We start from the raw sequence: 15,246 nt of genomic DNA, 5'->3' as shown, positions 1-15,246 counted from the left end.
CTGCAAAGTCTTAAGCTATTGCAAGATGATATCTTGTTTGACAGAACTTCTCATGTAATTCAGCCCTGTTATAATCAAGCCCTTAGACTCCATTGCTACTGACGAGCTGCTGGGGATTCTCCCATCCAACGCAATAATGTCCAGTGCAATATATTGTCTCAAGCGAAGCATTGTCGTACAAAAAGCCAACGAGTTTTATACATAGTAATGTTTCATTTGATGTGAAGTGAAGGTTTTTATACGTGTTGTCTTTTCTACTTGAATATGCTGAAGATTAACACATGACAGAAGATATTGATTCCAATATTAATTATGTGTCTAAATGGTCTGATAGATTTGTCTGCAAACATTCCCACCAATACTTTAGAAAAGGGAAGAAATGACCTTCATTAATAACCCTCTCAATGAGAAATTAAGACGGCATCTATTTAAAAATGTCACAATTATGGGAATGTGTTTAAAAGCAGAACGAAGAGATGTATAAATGGAGAACGAGACCAGCGCAGGCAGAACCGCACCATCACTAATTTGTATAATCACTGAAGCATGGCAGAAATATTTAGATATAGAGGTCATTACTGGATACATGCTGGTGCATTCAGATGACAATTCAGATGTCAGTATATTTTCTTTCTGGCTTGCATGTTTTATCACTAGGTTGATGTATTATCTTTAAATATGTCTCCTTTTGGTCTTTTAAATATTGCTACAATGTCATTGCTTTGCTCGGGTCATGCCTCATGGGAGTCTTTCCAATTGAAATGAATCTAGACAGGATTCAGGGTCTAAATGGGACCAATAGCCTCATTTGGTTGATGAGGAATTGCCAATCAAACAACAGACATGCTCTGTAGTGGAATATACTGTAGCTTTAGCTCTGCCTTTTGGGATATTCTGAAGTTTTCTTTTAAAAATAAATCTATTGCCTTACAAGAGATTTTCCCTCGTAGGTGTTTGGATGATTAGAAAAGACAGAATTGAATTACTGTCCTCTGATGTTTATATTGTCTACTACAGATGGAGCACAAAGTATAGGAAAATACATCACAGTAAATCATCCCCCAAAATGCAAGAATTGTATAATGATGCATAGTCTAAAGCAGTTTCGGACTGAGGGGCACAGGGCCCACCGGGGCTGCTGCCCCAGGGCCCCCCTCCAGACCCCCCTGCAGTGCCAGAGTCTGCTCGTGGCGCCGTGTCTGTACGCACATGCGTGGCCCCACGTCTGTGCGCATGCGTGCGGGGTCGTAGTTGTGCTCAAGCACACAGTTTTCTTCCGTGACCTCCGATAAAGGGGTCACAACATTAATAGCCACATGTGGGTGCGGACCTGGGCCCGGTGGGGCCCACAAGAGCCTGGGGCCCACCGGGTTTTTTCCCGGTGCCTCGCCGGCCCAGTCCGACCCTGGTCTAAAGAAAACATATTTATTGTATGGGATCATAATGTTTTTTTTGGAGTAATTTTCAATACCCTTGACTTCATCTGTAGTTAAATTTGATGTCTAGAAACCAATATGATATTTTGAAGACTTTATATTATTTACACTTGAAGAACCCATTGTATACAAGGTTTAAATTTGAGAAGAGGGGCTGGAGGCAAAGTTGAACCCTTGGGCTCATAAAAAAAAAAAGCAACTGACAAAACTCCAAGCATAGGAGCAACTCTCAGGACCTCATTCCAAAAGTCCTTCCAACTATTTTGAAATGCAGTTTCCATCTGAGGTTCTTAAAAGATGTACATATTGACTTTTGCAAAGCATCCGGCACACCATTCATTGCTGGAGAAAAGAGAGTGCCAGATGCTTAATGAGTCTGCTCCATCTGTAGTTCACTGGGGATGGGCAAATTTTTTCGCCTTGTTTCACTGCAGAAATGACGCCCATAAACTTGTATGGCGTCTCGAGTAAAAAAGCATTTCGCCGCACAACAATTTCTTTGACGCCCATAGGCTTTAATGGGCGTCTGCGACATTTTGCCAGTGGCAAATTGTTGGCAATACGAAACGGGTCAAATTCGCCCATCCCTATTCACAACAGCTTTTAGTAGTATTCCATAACACTTATAATTCTGGAATGAGAAGTAGGGATGTAGCGAACTGTTCGCCTGCGAACTTGTTCGCGCGAACATCGACCGTTCGCGTCCGCCTAATGTTCGCGAACGTTTGGGAACGTTCGCAATTTGAGTTCGCGACCATTCGACCGCTAAAATCGAACGATTTCCATTCGTTCGAACGATTAAAATCCCTCGAACGTTCGATTCGAATGAAAATCCTTCGATCGAACGATGAAAATCCTTCAAACGTTCGAATCAAACGAAAAATCCTTCGAACGTTCGAATCGAACGATTTTGCGGGTGTTCGAAGTTCGCGAACTGTTCGCATTTTTTGCCGGTGTTCGCGAACGGCGTTCGCGAACACCAAAACGGCAGTTCGCTACATCCCTAATGAGAAGGCAAATGCTGATCATTAATCACAACTGGGCAATAGACACTATTCAGCTGCACAAGCCAATAGGCATCTTCTCTTAGCGACTGGGTCAAGTGGTTGGGTGTGTGGTGCTTTATTCTGATGCTATGTTAAATGGCTGCTAGTCACAGGGCAACCATTGAGGTATTGTAGAAGTCTAGAAGCATTAGTGGGCTTTTTTGCAATAAATTAAGAAAGGAGGAGTTCAGATCATTGTATAGAACTGTGGCCCCAAGTTCTTGTTCAACCACTCTAGGTCTTTCTCCTTTTTAGGTGGTTGCCTGCCCAGCGCTTCTCTGAGGTGCTAAACCCCTGTATTTTCCTACTTCTAAGCCAATTAGATGTCTACACATACTTTCTCTTGGGTGTTCAGCCAAGTGGCCAAGCAGCTTCAGCCGTCTTTTCATGTAAACCAGAGTTTTACTATTACTGTTTCTTTTCAAATATTAGATTTCCGCTGCACCTGCTGTTTCCATCATTCTTTTTAATCAGCTGGTTTTCAAAGTTTACATAGCGCTCTTGACTTTCACCGGTAGCGTGGTAATACAATTACACACAATAATAGTGTGCCAGTGTGTACAGCTCCGCAAATAATAGGAATAAGTCTTTGATTCTTTTCAGTATCAAATCTGCAATTTTCATGTGGGCGATGTTTTTTTTTTAATATATGGGAATGTTTACAATGAATGGAGAATATTGGAGTGCTTGGTGATGAGGAAATAAATATTTTTGGCTGGAGCAAGCACATGTTGTTAATGATCAGGCAGAAGTGATTTGCATAAGGACAGTTTTCTAAATGGCACATTAGATGATAGTAAATCGGCTTTCCGAAATGTTTAGCATATATTTATTTTTGAAATGGTTTTAATATACCGTATATACTCGAGTATAAGCCGACCCGAGTATAAGCCGAGGTACCTAATTTTACCTATGAAAACTGGGAAAACTTATTGACTCTAGTATAAGCCTAGACACAACTACAGCCCTGTCTCCCAGCAGCGCACATTCTGCCAAAGCGACCCCCCCAGTGATCAACAGGACTTCTTTGCAAAGCTGATGGTGACAGAGAATTGCCAAACGGATTACTGTGTGCATTGTCCCACTGTCCCACTACCATGTGCAGAGGGTGCTGTTTGATATTGCCATCACTGTTAATCTTTCGTATAACCAACAGAGGGCGCTGTGTGATATTGCAGTCACTGTTATTCTTTCATATACTGTAACCAACAGATGGCGCTGTGTGATATTGCAGTCACTGTTATTCTTCCATATAACCAACAGATGGCGCTGTGTGATATTGCAGTCACTGTTATTCTTTCATATAACCAACAGATGGCGCTGTGTGATATTGCAGTCACTGTTATTCTTTCATATAACCAACAGTGGGCGCACTGTTATTCTTTCATATAACCAACAGAGGGCATTGTGGGATATTGCAGTCTCTCCCCAAGTGAACTGTTGGTATAGGAATAATTAAAAGTGACTGCAATCTCAGCTACTCGGGTCGGGTACCGCTGACCCGAGTATAAGCCGAGGTAGACTTCTTCAGCACATTTTGGATGCTGAAAAACTCGGCTTATACTCGGGTATATACGGTAGCTTGAAACACAGACTGGTTTAGAAACTTGCAGTATTGCTGTACTTATTTCTCAAACTACTAACAAAAAATGAATTTATTCCTATTAAATACAGTATAAGCATCACTTACTATGACTGGAGAAAGAAGTGCAATAGCACAGGGGGGGCAAGTGTGTACCCCTTAGTGCTCATTTAGCCAGAACTTCTTTCCCTATTCTAGTTGCAGTCTGCGTCTTACCAAGGATTAAAAAAAAAAATGGCCGCAAGGTACTACAGACTCCCATAGGACAGGGTCCATTGTGGTCTGCAGCTCCCTAGCTTATTCATCGGAATGGCACTCAAATAAGGTGACGTATAAGAGGTCGGAGAGGGAATGAACATGCCACCCCCTGTTCACCCCTCATGAATACATTGCTGCCAAATGTAGTCTGTATTATATTTATGGGGGTAGTCGCAGGTCTCCACCTGACTGTCCCACTTCTACTGAGGCTAAACCAAGAAGATACATAAGATGTTGCTCTTTACTACTCTGAAGGTTCCCACTAGATATTGGAATATTATTGGTAAAATTTCAATAAATCTATACATAAGGGGCTGGCCAAGATCTGGCTTGCATCAGTGTTCAATTTCTGCCCACAGGGATTCAGTTGAGTTGAGGACAAGGCTAGTTCAAAATGTCAGCTTCAATATGGACTAATGTTTTTTATCTGCAATTCTGAAACCCCCATATTTAGCACATCTCCTCATCATTTCATGAGTGTCTTTACATAGAGCTTCTGAAGAACCAAGTAAATGTCACCCAAGTGAATACCGTATATACTCAAGTATAAGCTGTCCCGAGTATAAGCCGAGGTACCTTATTTTACCTCCAAAAACTGGGAAAGCTTATTGACTCGAGTATAAGCCTAGGGTGAGAAATGCAGCAGCTTCTGGTAAGTTTTAATCAAAAAATTAAGGGTTTCTGCTCCCATTGGAGGTGCCGGCGTCTCGTTTTTGGATGCCGGTGACCATTCTTGGATGCTGGCGAATATACTTGGAGACTATTCTTGGAAGCTGGCGACTATTCTTGGACGCCGGCGACTATTCTTAGGCGCCTGCGACCGTTTTTGCACTTGACCCGAGTATAAGCCGAGGTAGAGTTTTTCAGCATATTTTGGGGGCTGAAAAACTCGGCTTATACTCGAGTATATATAGTAGTCTTCTTTAAACCAAAGTATGCAACTTCCATAGACACTGTGGGGGTCATTTATAAGGTTTGCACATTACATATTTATTCACAAATGGTTGTATTGCCCATGTTTTTTTCCTGAACGCTAAAATATTGCACTGCTGTGCCCATCTTTCCGGTTTTTGGGAATTCACATGGAGAACAAATTTTCGCAAATGGTTCGCGTGAGTGCGCCCACTGTGCGAGGTTGTTGTGCGCGGAAATAGCATTGACAGTAACTTAAATTCGTAATTTGCAAAACTGTTTCACAAATATTTTCTCTGCCACCAAAGTTGTGGAGTAATTCAAATGCAGAGTTTGCACATAATATTCGCAATTTGCGATTTTTGCCATATTTAAAAAGCTCTTATAGACATTCGCAGTGTGAAAAACAAAATCTGCAATTCTGCCCACTCTTATTCTATTCTTTATAAATGTAAACATGAGCAGGGCAAATATATTCACTGTGCAAACCAATCTGCCCTGCGCAAAGTTTATAAATGAGCCCCTGTGTGTTCACCCTGCCGCCATGGTTTTCTGAAGGGAAACCTGACTGTGAGTGGCTACATTACAGTATTTAGAGGCTGAAATCACATGCCGGTCACAATCTCACTTCTCTGAGTTCAGAGAAGGAATTTACTACCCCCTGCTTAATCAGTTTACTAAAGTGAGGCCCATACACACACATACAATATAGCTCTAAACTGTCATTAGCAGATGTGTGAGGTGGTGTGAAATATAAGCAAAGTCTCATAAACATCAAGTCATTAGTTTAAGTAAAACCATTTGCCCTCTGCTCCTTCCTCCTCCATCTTTAATTGCTCATTTAATGCCACTACATTCCCATGTAATTAGTTTAATAAACTTTATTATCGTTCATGTTGTAACATTTATGTACCAGGATGGGGCCTATAATGAGTGCCACTGAAGGGCTTGTAAAGGGTAAGCAATAATATTTATGACGGCATATTTTCCAGGTAGAGGTGTCCACTTTTGTAATGTGTAATGGAAGAGGAAAGGGGGGTATGAAAGACTTTAGTAATTCCTTTATTGGACTTAAGTGGCAATCCCATGTTTATTTACCAGTAGGTCTTTCCAGCTGACACAAGGTCACCCATTCCGATTAGAAAAAAAGAGGTTCCGCCTAAATATTGGGAAGGGGTTTGTTACAGTGAGAGCTGTGAAGATGTGGAATTGTCTCCCTGAATCAGTGGTACAGGCTGATACATTAGATAGGTATAAGGAAGGGTCGGATGCTTTATTCACCAGGAGCTCCTCCCAGCAGACAGGAGGGAGCCAATGAGATTAGAGGAGGGAAAGGGGTGTTACAGGGAGAGCTGGGAAGTGAATCAGTGGTACAGGCTGATACATTAGATAGGTACAAGGAAGGGTCGGATGCTTTATTCACTAGTAGCTCCTCCCAGCAGACAGGAGGGAGCCAATGAGATTAGAGGAGGGAAAGGGGTGTTACAGGGAGAGCTGGGAAGTGAATCAGGGGTACAGGCTGATACATTAGATAGGTACAAGGAAGGGTCAGATGCTTTATTCACCAGTAGCTCCTCCCAGCAGACAGGAGGGAGCCAATGAGATTAGAGGAGGGAAAGGGGTGTTACAGGGAGAGCTGGGAAGTGAATCAGGGGTACAGGCTGATACATTAGATAGGTACAAGGAAGGGTCGGATGCTTTATTCATCAGTAGCTCCTCCCAGCAGACAGGAGGGAGCCATTGAGATTAGAGGAGGGAAAGGGGTGTCACAGGGAGAGCTGGGAAGTGAATCAGGGGTACAGGCTGATACATTAGATAGGTACAAGGAAGGGTCGGATGCTTTATTCACCAGTAGCTCCTCCCAGCAGACAGGAGGGAGCCAATGAGATTAGAGGAGGGAAAGGGGTGTTACAGGGAGAGCTGGGAAGTGAATCAGTGGTACAGGCTGATACATTAGATAGGTACAAGGAAGGGTTGGATGCTTTATTCACCAGTAGCTCCTCCCAGCAGACAGGAGGGAGCCAATGAGATTAAAGGAGGGAAAGGGGTGTTACAGGGAGAGCTGGGAAGTGAATCAGGGGTACAGGCTGATACATTAGATAGGTACAAGGAAGGGTCGGATGCTTTATTCACCAGTAGCTCCTCCCAGCAGACAGGAGGGAGCCAATGAGATTAGAGGAGGGAAAGGGGTGTTACAGGGAGAGCTGGGAAGTGAATCAGGGGTACAGGCTGATACATTAGATAGGTACAAGGAAGGGTCAGATGCTTTATTCACCAGTAGCTCCTCCCAGCAGACAGGAGGGAGCCAATGAGATTAGAGGAGGGAAAGGGGTGTTACAGGGAGAGCTGGGAAGTGAATCAGGGGTACAGGCTGATACAATAGATAGGTACAAGGAAGGGTTGGATGCTTTATTCACCAGTAGCTCCTCCCAGCAGACAGGAGGGAGCCATTGAGATTAGAGGAGGGAAAGGGGTGTCACAGGGAGAGCTGGGAAGTGAATCAGGGGTACAGGCTGATACATTAGATAGGTACAAGGAATGGTCGGATGCTTTATTCACCAGTAGCTCCTCCCAGCAGACAGGAGGGAGCCAATGAGATTAGAGGAGGGAAAGGGGTGTTACAGGGAGAGCTGGGAAGTGAATCAGTGGTACAGGCTGATACATTAGATAGGTACAAGGAAGGGTCGGATGCTTTATTCACCAGTAGCTCCTCCCAGCAGACAGGAGGGAGCCAATGAGATTAGAGGAGGGAAAGGGGTGTTACAGGGAGAGCTGGGAAGTGAATCAGGGGTACAGGCTGATACATTAGATAGGTACAAGGAAGGGTCAGATGCTTTATTCACCAGTAGCTCCTCCCAGCAGACAGGAGGGAGCCAATGAGATTAGAGGAGGGAAAGGGGTGTTACAGGGAGAGCTGGGAAGTGAATCAGTGGTACAGGCTGATACATTAGATAGGTACAAGGAAGGGTCGGATGCTTTATTCACCAGTAGCTCCTCCCAGCAGACAGGAGGGAGCCAATGAGATTAGAGGAGGGAAAGGGGTGTTACAGGGAGAGCTGGGAAGTGAATCAGGGGTACAGGCTGATACATTAGATAGGTATAAGAAGGGGTTGGATGGTTTTTAGCAAGTGAGGGAATACAGGGATATGGGAGATAGCTCATAGTACAAGTTGATACAGGGACTGGTCCCATTGCCATTTTGGAGTCAGGAAAGAATTTTTTCCCCTCTGAGGCAAATTGGAGAGACTTCAGATGGGTTTTTTCCTCTGGACCTTAAGCACCGGTACTAAAAACACACAAGAGTTCCTAAGCTCAGCAGGTTTTAGATGCTCAGGCCTTTAATATCTTTCTCAACAACTTTGGTACTCAACAAAAAGCATGTATAGAGTGATTCAGAAACATGGCAAAAGTTTGTAACTTGTAACTAGTGATGAGCAAAATTCACGAAACTCCCAAAAAAATTGCAAAAGGGAGAATAAGTCACAAAATCTTGTGTGACAATTTTTATGCATGCAACAATTTTTTCTCTCTCCAAATGCAGTAAAGTCAATGGGCGTTTTGACTATTTTGTCTTGGTTACTTTTTGTCTTGGCGACTTTTTTCTCCAAAAAAATTGACGCCAATACTTTTCTGTCTTGACCAATGTTTCTGCTGCGAATTTTTTCCACCATTTTGCGAAAAAAAATTGCAGGTAGTGAAGTATGGAATTTCGCCTCGAATCCATGCCTGGTGAATAGGGATGAGCGAATTTCACCCGTTTCGTTTCGCCAAAAATTTGCTGCCGGTGAAATGTCGCAGACGCCCATTAAAGTCTATGGCCGTCAAATTGCTGTGACGCGCGTCTTTTTTTTTGACACACGTTGTCATACAAGTCTATGGGCGTAATTTTTTCGGCAAAACGAGGCGAAAAAATTCGCCCATCCCTTCTGGTGAACAAATTCGCTCATCACTACTTATAACAACTAACCAGCAGTTTATTTTCTATATTCCCTCTGCACATAACTACATATCTATGTGTTGGTGAGTATGGGTTACTGGATGGAGAAATAATTTGATTACAAGTCTCCACAACTCTGTAGATGTCACTATTTATATTACTGTCACTCATGCATTGGAAATAAAATGAAGCATCGGATTATATGCTGAACCCTGGTTAATGAGCATGATTCAAATCAGACACAAATATACTAATGCTTAGTCACAGGGAAATGACACTAATTTACTCTTACATCCCAAAGCCACAACACTATATACTGTACATTTCGAATAAGTTGGACATTTAAGACACTTTTGTTGGAGGTAGTAGAGCCAAAGTGTACTCATCACAGAGTATATGTATCCAAGAAATCAATATATAAGATGTTGTGGAACATCATAAGAATTCATGCCCCGACATGAAAAATAGTGATGGGTGAATAAATTCGCCAGGCGCTAATTTGCAGCGAATTTGAACGTTCCTCGTCAACACTATTTGGACGCCCATTGGCTATAACGCCTGTGTCAAAATTGCTGTGAATTGTCGTGGACGTAAAAATTGACGCGTGCATAAAAATCTGCATTCCACAAATTTTTTGGTTTTGCAAATTTTGATGGAAATTCGCAATTTTTTTGGTGAAGTAAACCTGGAGAAATTCACCCATCACTGATGATAATGAACCCCCATAGGGTTCTTCTGTTCAAGAACATTGTAATTGCATTGAGGCAACCATAACACAATTTAAGCCTTACCAGTTTATATTTATATATGTCCTCTTAGTTCCAGCATGCTGAATGTTCTGCTAAATGTTGGTGTCCAACAGCCACAACTTCAGATGTCATTTATCATACCTGTAAAGAGAAGACCACTCAGTATGAGTATCACTGCTAGTTACAGTATGTGCAATACTCCTGCCATAAGAAATCCACTGCTAAACACAGACCTGGTGTTAAAAGTGGGTTCAATATATGTAATCACTAAAATTAAAATAAATGTTCACCATCACAACAAATTCCTGTAAATTGCTCACAGTACTATTTTGAACACTTTTACAACCCCATTATGGGGTTATTTATTGAAGTCCAAATGGCAAAAACAAAAAAAAATAATTTTTTTTAGTATGAAACCTGAATTTTTATTGGAAAAGAAAACTTGAATTTTTTTTTGAGTTTTATTATACACCAAGGATGGAAAATGTCTTCATCTGAAAACCTGGCATCTCAGACCAACAGAGGTTGTATATAGGAGAGGTCCCTACAGTATTTGAAAGTTTCTTTCCTATTTTGAACTTTTCAGGCAAAAAAAAACATTTGGGCTTTTCGGGAAAAAACCCCCCAAAAAAAATCGTACGATTCAGGAAAAAACTCTGAAAAAAAATCTGTATTTTCTATCAATTTTATCGGGTTTGTCCCTTTTCCAATTAAATCATGCTTTTTAAATAATACATACGGTCACATTGTGTATTCTAGTTTAGTCTGACTTTTTTATTTAAGAAATTAGATTTTGATATAAGCCCCTTCATCTATATCATTAGTTTTTAAGCTGTTAATATAATGACTCTGAAACAACAGCACCACATGTTACTAATTTCGCTTCACAGTGGGCTGAAAATTAATTTCAAGAGAGATGACCCCTCACTATAGGAGCCTGGAGCCTCCTTTCGGACCCACTCGTCTTGTCCACCATGTTGAATGGATCTGTTTATTACTTATTTCTGCCTTTACAAATATTGCTTTTTTTTGGTATTGGGGGGTCTTCCAATGCTCCCCCTGAAAATTAACCAAAGGTTTTATACAAAAATTGCTGCACTATAAGGTGCAGATGTATTAATGGTTGAATATCGAGGGTTAATTAACCCTCGATATTCGACTGGCGAATTAAAATCGATATTCGAAGTCGAAAGATTTTGCGCAATTCGTTCGATCGAAGGAATAATCGTTCGATCGAATTATTAAATCCTTTGACTCGAACGTTTCGAAGGATTTTAATACATCGATTGAAGGATTATCCTTCAATCAGAAAAAACTTGGAAAGCCTATGGGAACCTTCCCCATAGGCTAACATGGACTTCGGTAGCTTTTAGGTGGCGAACTAGGGGGTCGAAGTTTTTTCTTAAAGAGGCAGTACTTCGACTATCGCATGGTCGAATAGTCAAACGATTTTTAGTTCGAATCGAAGGTCGAAGTAGCCCATTCGATGGTCGAAGTGGCCAAAAAAACACTTTGAAATTCAAAGTTTTTTTTCCTCTATTCCTTCACTCGAACTTAGTGAATGGGCCCCTTAATGTTTTTTCTACACTTTTTTATGGTTCAAATGTTATGTTATTCAATATGGATTGTTTTCTTAGAGAAAGACAAGTTGATGCTTACTGTAGGATCTATACTTGATCTATACTTGTGAAGACGAAAAGGATGTTTATTTTTTAAGGAATCTCAGGGTATCAGGTATACATGGGAAGTTGGTCACATCTCCTAACTGGGCTTAATTTAGCTAATATCAAGATAAATCTTCATGGTTAGATTCATATCTATTAATGCTAAACGTCTTAACACTGTAAATAAAAGGTATATGGTCCTAAAAGAAATTAGGAGTCTTAAGGCTGACGTAGCACTGATTCATGAAACCCATTTTCAGAGGGACAAGCCTTACAAGTCACACTCAAGATATTACCCTACTGCTTCTTATGCTTCGGCAACTTCTAAAACAGCAGGAGTGGACTACGCAAAGACGATGTCACAATGCTCTAGGCAAAAGGAGCATATCTACAAAATTTGAATGTATTGGTACCATACCCCAGCCAAACTGCATGCACTTTTTTCAAGATCACTCTCCTTCATTCTAGAGAAACTGTGGGGAGATAGGTACCCGACCACACATATTCTGGACTTGTCTGGCAATTATCCCATTATGGACTGAGTTCGCAGACCTACTGAGCAGGATTTTGCGATGCTTTATCCCGATGGATATGTGTACCTTTCTGATGGGCAAACCATTTCCTAGAGTGGGTAAAATCACTCAAGCTTTGATAAACCAGATATTAACAGTAACCCGAATATCAATTGTATCCCATTGGAAATCTAACACTATACCAACCCTGGAGGAGATCAGATGCCGAGTGGAGATCAATAAGAGGTTTGAATATGGTATTGCTAAAATTTGCAAAAAACCCCCCCTCTACCCAGACATATGGGCACCCTGGGAATAACGAGCTTCAGAAAACTGAACTTGGACACTTTTACCCCCACAAACAGTAGATCAGCTCTGTCTCCTATGGGTTTTTCTCCACCATAATCCTTTCTTTTTTAAAATGCTTATTGTCTCGAGTAACAATATAAACTTGATCCACAGCTGTGACTTTCTATATACAAACCATTTGTAATATTCTGATGCTTGGTTATAACTACTGACTGTAAAACCATATTGTCATGCTTAATAAAATGTAAATTACAAAAAAAAATATTAGATTGTTTTGAGGGTTCACCTCCCATTAACAAAAAAAAGTCCTGCCTATGTTTTAAAATGTCCACTGTTCCCTCGCGTTCATTTTTCTCTTTGTAGCAATTCAGTCAAGCTTCTTCACTTTTCTGGCAGTTTCAGGTTTGCATTCAATGCCATTGTCCTCAGTTTATGTTTCCCACAGGTCTCATATAAAAACATAGTGGGGGACTATAACTTTTTAACCAAAGGTGGAGAGCATACATGAATTAGGACGTGATCAGCTGGAAAGAATCACTTATAGTAGAATCCCTTGTACTAAGTGCAATTCAGTAGGGACAACCCCTTGGAGATACACCATAAATATGTCAATTCACATATTCTTCTGTACTTAGAACTTAAACCCAAGATATTGTTTTGGTATTTCCCGTTTGCATAATTCTGCAGAACTCTGCATATGATATAAGCTTAAATATTTTCTGTTTTATAACCGTGACCTGGGAGTTGTCTGTTTTTTTACGGTGACACAACCACCATGTTTTTGCTCCTACAAAAGGCTCTAAAACGCAACTAAAAGCATATTTCACTTCTGAAAGTCCTTCTATAAAAAACAAGGGAAAATGGGGCTATATTTAGCAGCAGCTTCTTTCCCGAATCCTAAAGAAATATGTTTCCATGGACAATAGAAAGTACAAATAACCTTTAAGAGATTCTATTGTGGACTACGTTTTTCCTAAACCTTTTAAACTAAAAGCAGATTCATTATGGTTTCTCTAGTTCATGAAAAATCTCAAGGGAAAAGGTTTTTTTTTTATTCTAAAGCCATTTCCCTATTTTTTAAACTTCAGAAACACACCTTTGAGGTTTAACTAAATGGCTTTACAGGCATATTTTTATCTCTCTTCAAATATATCTTTGCCTCGATGGAACAGCTTGTGCATATCATTGAAGGTTTAATTTGATTTCCCAACAGGGAATGAGTCGCACTTTCTTTATCACAAGCTCTTCAAATAGCAATATTTCCAGTAAAACTGTTTGCAGATCTGCTGCACTTAATGCATCTTTAGAAAGAGAGATCAGGTCTTGTGTACTCAGTAGGATCCGTACGTAACCAGCACAAGGACAGCAGAGGAGAGAAGCCACCCTAGGTGTACTGGTGGTGGAAGAAGATTTACAGGACCATATTTTATTGGTCCTGTAAATCATTATTAAAGATATGCCCAAAAGTTGACATTCATATATGCTGGGTGAGACAAAAAACATCTGACAATGAAACAGAACCCTTTTTAAAAATCTATGCAATAGATTATGATTCAGAATCTATTGAATATCTATGCATGTAGTTAAAAACATGATCACAACTTGAATGCAGTGAAATTCCATCGACACATTATTTTTAGAATTTGACAACTGCATCAAATACTTGACTTGGAAAATAGCTTGAATTTTGCTAATACAGCTCCAATTGACATTTACATTGTCCTGGGATCTCCTGGTTACTTGCTGCTCGCCCTAACCACCAGGCCAGGAGAGCGGCCAGAAAAATCACATTTACTCTTCTGCTGGGTCTCAGGATTAACTATCTACCCCAGCATCCTTATTGGTGGGTTGGTGTCAGCCAATCAGGGCTGACCCTGCCCTATATAAGGCCAGTCCTCCTCACAACCAGTGCCTGCGCATTGGCCTTCCTAAGCACTGTGGCATTGTCCCTAGCTTGGTTTCCTGCTCAAGCCTTTCACCTTGCCTTGTCTGTTCCTTGCCTTGTGTGTACCTTGCCTTGTCTGAACCTTGCCTTGTCTGTACCTTGCCTTGTGTGTACCTTGCCTTGTCTGTAATTTGCCTTGTCTGTACCTTGCCTTGTCTGTACCTTGACTTGTCTGTACCTTGCCTTGTGTGTACCTTGCCTTGTCTGTTCCTTGCCTTGTGTGTACCTTGCCTTGTCTGTACCTTGCCTTGTCTGTACCTTGACTTGTCTGTACCTTGCCTTGTCTGTACCTTGCCTTGTGTGTACCTTGCCTTGTCTGTACCTTGCCTTGTCTGTACCTTGCCTTGTCTGTAACTTGCTATCAGTCCTGTCTGCCTTGCTATCCTGCTCATTCCCCTTCCTGATCGGATTCTTCACCCGCGCCGTCCTGTCCAGTTTTTATCTTTATTCGCCCACACCGCCCTATTCCAGTAAAGTCTCACATCCAGTTCTGCTCTCTATGCCACACCGTGTAAAAAAAAAAGTTATTTCAAATGTTAATAACTATGTCCAGTGTTTTTATCATTTGTGAGTGCCATGCTATGAATTTTTTAAATGGCAACTCTTGAGTTTTATTGAGTAAGGGGAGTGATAGGAAATTGTAATTTAAAAAAAAGATGATGTGTCTCTTTGGTTTGAACAGATTTTGGCAGGTTTGAGCTCAGGAATTATAAAAAAAATAAAACTACCGGTAAGAAGATGCACAAAAATCTAAAGTGAAAGAAAGTTCAATCTGAGGGAGAAAATACATTTTTTTCATCAAGATAAATCATCCCTTTGGTGTTTTACAGATTCTTATTATGCCATCTGTAAAGTTTGGTGACTTTCAAAGAGCAAGAATTAAACAATTGCATGGC

General features: G+C 41.0%; 1 protein-coding gene across 4 annotated transcripts in view; it reads right to left on the bottom strand.

Annotated features, from left to right (window-relative positions):
• The window catches only part of LOC108708803 (teneurin-4), an 878,105-nt gene that overhangs the window by 707,469 nt on the left and 155,390 nt on the right, over positions 1 to 15,246 (bottom strand). For all 4 annotated transcript variants that reach the window (XM_041582864.1, XM_041582866.1, XM_041582867.1 and 1 more), the window contains exon 2: positions 9,963 to 10,061. The gene's annotated coding sequence lies outside the window, so the exon portion shown is untranslated. The remainder of the gene's footprint in view (positions 1 to 9,962; positions 10,062 to 15,246) is intronic.

Source organism: Xenopus laevis, chromosome 2L (assembly GCF_017654675.1).
Source record: "Xenopus laevis strain J_2021 chromosome 2L, Xenopus_laevis_v10.1, whole genome shotgun sequence".
NCBI lineage: Eukaryota > Metazoa > Chordata > Amphibia > Anura > Pipidae > Xenopus > Xenopus laevis.
Note: the sequence above shows the minus strand (reverse complement) of the source record. Positions and strands in the feature narration are given on the sequence as shown.